Genomic DNA, 6,563 nt, shown 5'->3' with positions numbered 1-6,563 from the left:
TGTTCTCGAGTTAAGGGGAAGGAAGGTCGGCGGCCTGCTTCTCCTCGAAGGAACTGGTTTGCCCACAGGGTTCTGGAATCAGCTCCCAGATCTGGTCTTCTCAGTTGCCCTCCCCACTGTGGAACAGCCCTCCTGCAGTAAAGGGAAGGACGTGAGTGTTCTCAGCCTACCACAGCTGGCATAGACAGACCTTCCACTTTGTCAAAGACGGCGATGAGAGGCTCCCAAGCGGCTGGCTTCACAATCTAGGAATTTAGCCTTTGCGGTAATGGAGGAGGTGGAAGGGGTGAGAAATGCTGGCGACCTGCCTCTTTATGGTTGGTGGTCACCACAGGGTGAGGAACTGTGTGAAAGGGCTGCAGTGTTAGGAAGGTTGGGAACCACGGCTCTAGAGGGTGTGCATAGCTGTTTTAACAGTATCGCTAGAATTGTTACACAGTCAATGATGAACAGATGCCAAGAGCTGGGCACATCTCCACTCTGGATTGTATCTCACTGTGCTTTGTGTAGTGCCTCATTAGTAAAAACGGGGAACTTTTATTTCACATCACCCTGGGGCCGTTTGCACCAGACCATGCCAGTTTGCCACATAACCATTTCCAACTTCATTCTTTACGGCTCTCCTCTTCCCAATAGCAAAGGGGCAGGCCCTGCAGGCTGCTCCTCAGGCTCTCGGCTCTTTGGAATCTGCTTAAGTTTGACCCTGAGGGGACCCAAGAAGCTACAGAGAAGTCCCTGATTCTCCCTTCCTTTCTCTTCGTCAAGCTTCACCTACTCAAGCATGGGAGCCAGCTCCAGCCAGCCAGGTTCTGTGACTTTGCTTTCTCTGGGTGATGTCGGTGCTAGGTAACCGAGGACCAGTGTCCTCCCTGTTGGGGTAGAAGTCTCAGCTCGCATTCAGACAAACCTCAGCAGGCCAACATGATTCCACATGGAGAGGTTTAATGTAAGGACGAGACAAGGGAAAGGGACAAGAGAGAGAAGACTAGAAGAGGAGAGGAGTAGAGGCCAGCCATGAGCATGTGGACGGAAGTGGGGAGGTGAATGGGGAGAGGAGGGACAAAGAGGAAGAGGGGAAGAGGGAAAGAGCAAGAGAGTGAGGAGAGGGCAAGCAACACCTTTTATAGTGTCAGGCACAGCTGGCTGTTGCCAGGTAACTGTGGGGGTGGAGCTTAGATGCTAACACTTCCTGTCTCCTGTTTAGCCTCCAAACCCTGTCATCTGAGTAACCTGTGTGTTGCAATAGATTTCTTCAGCTACCAGTACTTGAAGCCATGTCTGATTTTTTTTAAGGTAGAGCTTATCCACAAGACCATTATCACTTCTTGCTCTGGTAAGTTCTTATTTTGTTCACTTTTTCCCACGTTGCCCGGTTTCTGTGTTCGGGTGCCCTGTGAGCACCGAAGAAACATGAAGAGCTTCATCTGGTGTGTCTGTTACCTCTTAGGGGGACATACTGCACACTGAAAGAACTACACAGAAAAACCACCCCAAAACTGAGCCCAAATCCTTCTGTACCCCATCTAACCGCGAGTAGGCACTCCTAAGCAGACTCTATCTAGATCGTGGGTTGGGTCTCTCATGGTTAATCTGGAAAGGTGATCTCACACAGAAGAGTAGATGAATGTCCTGCATGGTGAGCCATCCTGTCAAAAAAAAAATTCAACAAAGGCAGAATAAAAACCATGCTTCCTGTCTCAGGTACACCAGAAAACACAAAAACCCCACAGTTCACGTGGAAGGCCCTTCCGTGGGATTGCTTGACGGTAGCCATCTTAAAAGACTGACCCTAGGCTTCCACACAGCCACCACGGCCTCAAAGAAATGCTTCTGCAAAGAATCTGCCCAATGACTGGGTACAGAGAAGAGGTTTCAGGAGCACAACGCCTTCAGGGCAAGTAGGAAGACAGCATGGAGGGAAGAAGGTGGACCCAAGGTCACCGGAGGCAGTGGGAGCCCAAGGCAGGAAAGCACTCTGCCTGTGAGTCAGGCTCTCCCTGAGTGTTTGCAGAGGCCCCAGCCTACTCCTACCAAGTGGATCTTAAAGCTGAAAATTGGCCCAGTGGGTGCCATTCCTAAATGTATCGGTGCACAGAAGGCCAACACCGCATCTTCCACAGAGCTGTGCTAGCTCTTTGGTACCTGCTTCCTGATGTGTTTCTTATGTGGAAACTGACTGTGTTGGCAGGGGCCCTACTGACCTCCCCAGGCCCTTCATCAGCCCCCAAGTCACCTGTTTCTTCTCTCACAGCCATCCATTAATAGGAACTGCTGCCACAGAGTCAACCCTCTCCATGGACAGCTCCTCTGATCAGACAACTCCTCATGCCGCGTCAGACACTACTGCAGCTTTCAAGAGTCAACCCAAGCTTCATTAACGAGAGCCACGGCCACACTTAGACCTCACACTTGCTATCTTTAGAAGCCATGCCCCATGAATACAGACTTGAACTTCCCACACAGTTTCCCTCTTCTGACTGTAAGTTCTTTGTGTCTCAGAGTCTCAGTGGCAAACTTTCCTGAGAGTCTTAGAGGACCAGGAGCTGGCTCTGCGCTTCCCTGTCAGAAGGCAGCATGGGGATACTGCAGAGTGGCCCATATCCACCTGCCAGGCTGAAGGTTTCCTTTCTTAACCAAAGTACCCTGAATGTCTGTCTCCAGGACCCTCGTCTGTGATAACTATTAGTCTGGTGGTGAGATTAGCATTCCTGGATTACCTACAGACATGCTCCTGTCACTGTAGGGGATCAAGAAAACACTCTTGAGAACCAGGTGGCTTCAGCCGTGAACAATGCAGCAATGGCCAAGATTAAGGCTCAGGACCTGCATGGCAAGAAGAAGGAGGAGCTGTTGAAACAACTGGATGATCTGGAAGGTGGAACTGTCCCAGCTTCATGTCGCCAAAATGACAGGCAGCGCTGCGTCCAAGCTCTCCAAGATATGAGTCGTAGGCAAATCCATCGCCCGTGTCCTCACTGTCATTAATCTTACTCAAAAGGAAAACCTCAGGAAATACTACAAGGGCAAGATGTACAAGCCGCTGGACCTGCCACCCAAGAAGACGAGAGCCGTGCGCTGCCACCTCACCAAGCAGGAAGAGAGGCCAAAACCAAGAAGCAGCAGAGGAAGGGGCAGCTGTACCCACTGCGCAAGTGTGCAGTCAAGGCCTGAGATGACAAGGACAATAGAGAGCAGAACTGACTAGCGAAAAAGAAAAAGACCGTTGGGCAGGGTTTTTTTTTTTCTTTCTCTTTTTCTTCCTTCCTCCCTTCCCCTCTTCTATTTATCTACTTATATGTTGGAGTGAACATTCTTCACATTGTCTGAGCCTCTGTACTTTCAAACTTGTGTCTGGGTTTTCTATTTCATAAATATTCATCCTTTCTCACCTGCCTAAAGGCAATCGAGAAACGCATCAGGGGGTGTCTTGATACTGATTGAGTGTGATAAAGATCGTAGGGCCGATAACTAGGCAGGGAGGTGATGGGGCAAAACTGTCGGGTACAGAGAGGACACAGAAGAGGAGAGCGGATGGGGGAGATTCAGAGCGGACATGGAGAGAACAGACATGGATCAGAGCTGAGCAGAGAGGTATGGAGGTACCCACATGGCAGGTTATAGGTTTGATAGTTTAAGTTAAACGAGCCAGCTGGGAGACTGCCCCAGCAAAAGGCCCAAGATTTAAACTGTAATAGAGAACTCATGTCCTTCTCTACACAGCTGGTGGGCATGTAAACATCCTGTTTCTTCCCTCCCTCCCTCTCTCCCTCCCTTCCTCCCTCCTTCCCTCCTTCCCTTCCTTCCTCCCTCCCTTCCTCCCTCCATTCCTTCCTTTCCTTTCTTTTCCTTCCTTCCTTTCTTTGCTTTCTTACTGTCTCCAGAGGCACCTACTCCTTCCGTTAGACACCTTCCTCTCTGAGAATGTGTACGATGTCCTCTGCTGCCCCTGTCATCGGAGGCTGGGTATGTGTAGGGACTGTGGGAACGTGGAGAGCAAGCGCTCTAGCTGCAGGGCAGATGCCTGCAGTCTACTCAGCCTGAGGCTGAAAACATAGCAGACCCTGTTTCCAGAAGGTGAGACCATGTCCCTCTCGGCTCCTGTCACAGTCCCCAGTGCCCTTCACCACAGCCAGCACAGACAACCACTGTCATTTCAGACCCAGCTCTCAGGTCTTGGGAGCAGATGAGAGCAATTCTGCACGATGATGTCATTGGGAGAGCAGCAAGCAGGGGCAGCAGGAAAGATGGCCAACTTGAAAATCAGCTCTCTACCCAACTGCAGCAGGGAGAGACCAAAACACTGCTGTTGTTCTCCTTGGGGACACAAGCCAGGCCTTTTCCCCTTTCTGGGCAGAATTATCCCAGCATGCTCTGCTGTCCACCAGGGCTCAGTGCTGGCACCTCGAGCCCTCCTGAAGCAGAAGGCCTATGGAGCTCTGTACACCATGGCACCCAGATCCCTTGGGAGAGGCAGGGTAGACTGAGTCTGAGTCCCCACCCCTCTCCCTCTGTACGCTGCACAGTCCCAATGACTCAGCTAATCTGCTGCATGCACAGAGCGGTTACACTCTGGACTTTAGACAGCAAACTGAACTGCAATGACCCAGAGATTAGATGCCAAGAGATCATTGCTGAAGCCCCATCTAAAGAAAGGGCATCCAGGGTGTCAGGTTGGCCCGTGCCAGCTTTGCCCAGTAGTCTCCTTTTGTGTGGAGCTTTGGTTGTGTGTGGGAAACTGCAACCTGAAATGTCAGAAATAATTCACCATGTAAACCATGTGCTGTTCTGAATGCCATGATAAGGTCCCCATCCCCCCAACATCATAAGCCATCCTTAGCCCACTGTGTCAAACTGTATGCTAGGTGCCCCTTAGTCACCTCATAGTGCTTGGCTGTGAGGCGGTTATCACAGTATCACAGAGCTGTGTCCAAGCCTGACCTCACTGATAACAGTCCCAAAGTCCAGTGTCTCTTGCAACACTCTACAGAATAGAGCTGTTGACACTCAACTGAATTATTAGTTGTTAATGTCTAACTAGGTCTCATCATAAGTAGCTTCAGCACGAGTGTGTGTGCCTGGGTCAATGTAGTGTAGTCTATAATTTCCTCAGTTGTAGGCTGCCACAGGGTGAAATTTTGTGGAAAGCATTGTCTTTTAAAAACCCTAGTGAAGCTAGAGTGGAGGGCAAGGTAACAGATCTAATGTGAAACTCAGATTGTTCTCTTATATTCTAATTAAGGTAAGAATATTAGTACTTTGCTCAAGGAAAGGAGCTTGAGACTCATGATCTCAGACTACAGAGAAGGTTTGACTGCAGCGTGTTAGTTCAGCATCCTCCAATCCTTACTTTATAGCAGGCAGTGAGCGGTGTTCTGGATTAGCCTGGAATAGCGGCCAGCATTGACCTGCTGTAGGCTGGGTCTCAAGGGTGTGATAGTTAGTGGTGTGGACAGATTCATAAAGCAGCCACAATTCACCGAAGTGAATTTTCTCTAATAGCTCAGGACACGACATCCAAAACTGACAAGGGGTCTGGAATATGAATTAATGCAGCCACCATGGAAATCAGTATGAAAAAGTTTCCTCAAAAACTAAAATATGTCCTAGCCATACTGTTGACTATAAGCCTAGAGGAATATAAGTCAATACAGAGGCCGCCAAAGCTACACAGAGAAACCTTGTCTAAACAAAAAGGGGGAGGAGGAGGAGGAGGAAGAGAAAGAGTACCAAAAGGGGAAAGAAGTGTGGGAGTGTCCACCTTTAATTCCAATCTGGAACCTACCACAACAGCAGAAAATGTAGTTCCAGATGAGAAAAATCCACAAAGGCTCGATGAGTTAGAATAGCATCCCATAGGGATGCAATATTCTGAATTAAGTATGCAGAGCCTGCTTAATGATGCGTTAGAGCAACGTAATACAAGAGATTATATGTTTATTTTATAAACGTTGGAGAATTATGACAAAGTGGAGGTGGAGAGTGGGGAGGGGTACGTTGGGGATTAGAGTCAGAAGGTCAGGCAGCCCCTTGTGTTGTCCCCAGTGCAATCTTGGAGCTAGGTAGCCACATTTGGCTAAGAGCATCTTCCCTGCTGCCTCTGGGGATGCCTAAGATATAGGATCATAGTAGGGAGAGTCCCTGCTCTGGTGGAGCAGAGCCAAGCATGGGGGATCCTTCCTTCCACCTCAGCTGACCATCATGGGACCAAACACAGCTTGGCAGATCATGCTGACCTCATTTGGAGACATTGCTGGGCCTGGGATACTTAGACCTCCTGATGACTGCCAACCATACAATCTCTGCTCCTAGTGCCCTCTGTACTGTGAGTGGGTCAAGAGGTGCCAGTAGTCTTCTGAGACTGCCTAGTACAGTGTGACCTTGACTGCTGATGGCACCTAACTGTCCCTCCCCACTAGTAAGCAGGGCCAAGTTCAGAGGGCTCAAAAGGACTCTCTAAGGCAGAGTATAGGGAGCATATGCAACTCTCTTTTGGAAGGGAAGGCCCATGTGGATATTGAAGAAACACATGGCATTTGGCCCATACACTCTTAGAAATAAATTCA

General features: G+C 49.5%; 1 pseudogene; it reads left to right on the top strand.

The window, feature by feature from the left end:
- The first annotated feature begins 2,712 nt into the window (after window positions 1-2,712).
- Window positions 2,713-3,171, top strand: LOC148001845 (large ribosomal subunit protein uL29 pseudogene; annotated as a pseudogene).
- The last annotated feature ends 3,392 nt before the right edge of the window (window positions 3,172-6,563 follow it).

The sequence above is a fragment of the Rattus norvegicus genome, chromosome 13 (genome assembly GCF_021556685.1).
Source record: "Rattus norvegicus strain SHRSP/BbbUtx chromosome 13, alternate assembly SHRSP_T2T, whole genome shotgun sequence".
NCBI lineage: Eukaryota > Metazoa > Chordata > Mammalia > Rodentia > Muridae > Rattus > Rattus norvegicus.
Note: the sequence above shows the minus strand (reverse complement) of the source record. Positions and strands in the feature narration are given on the sequence as shown.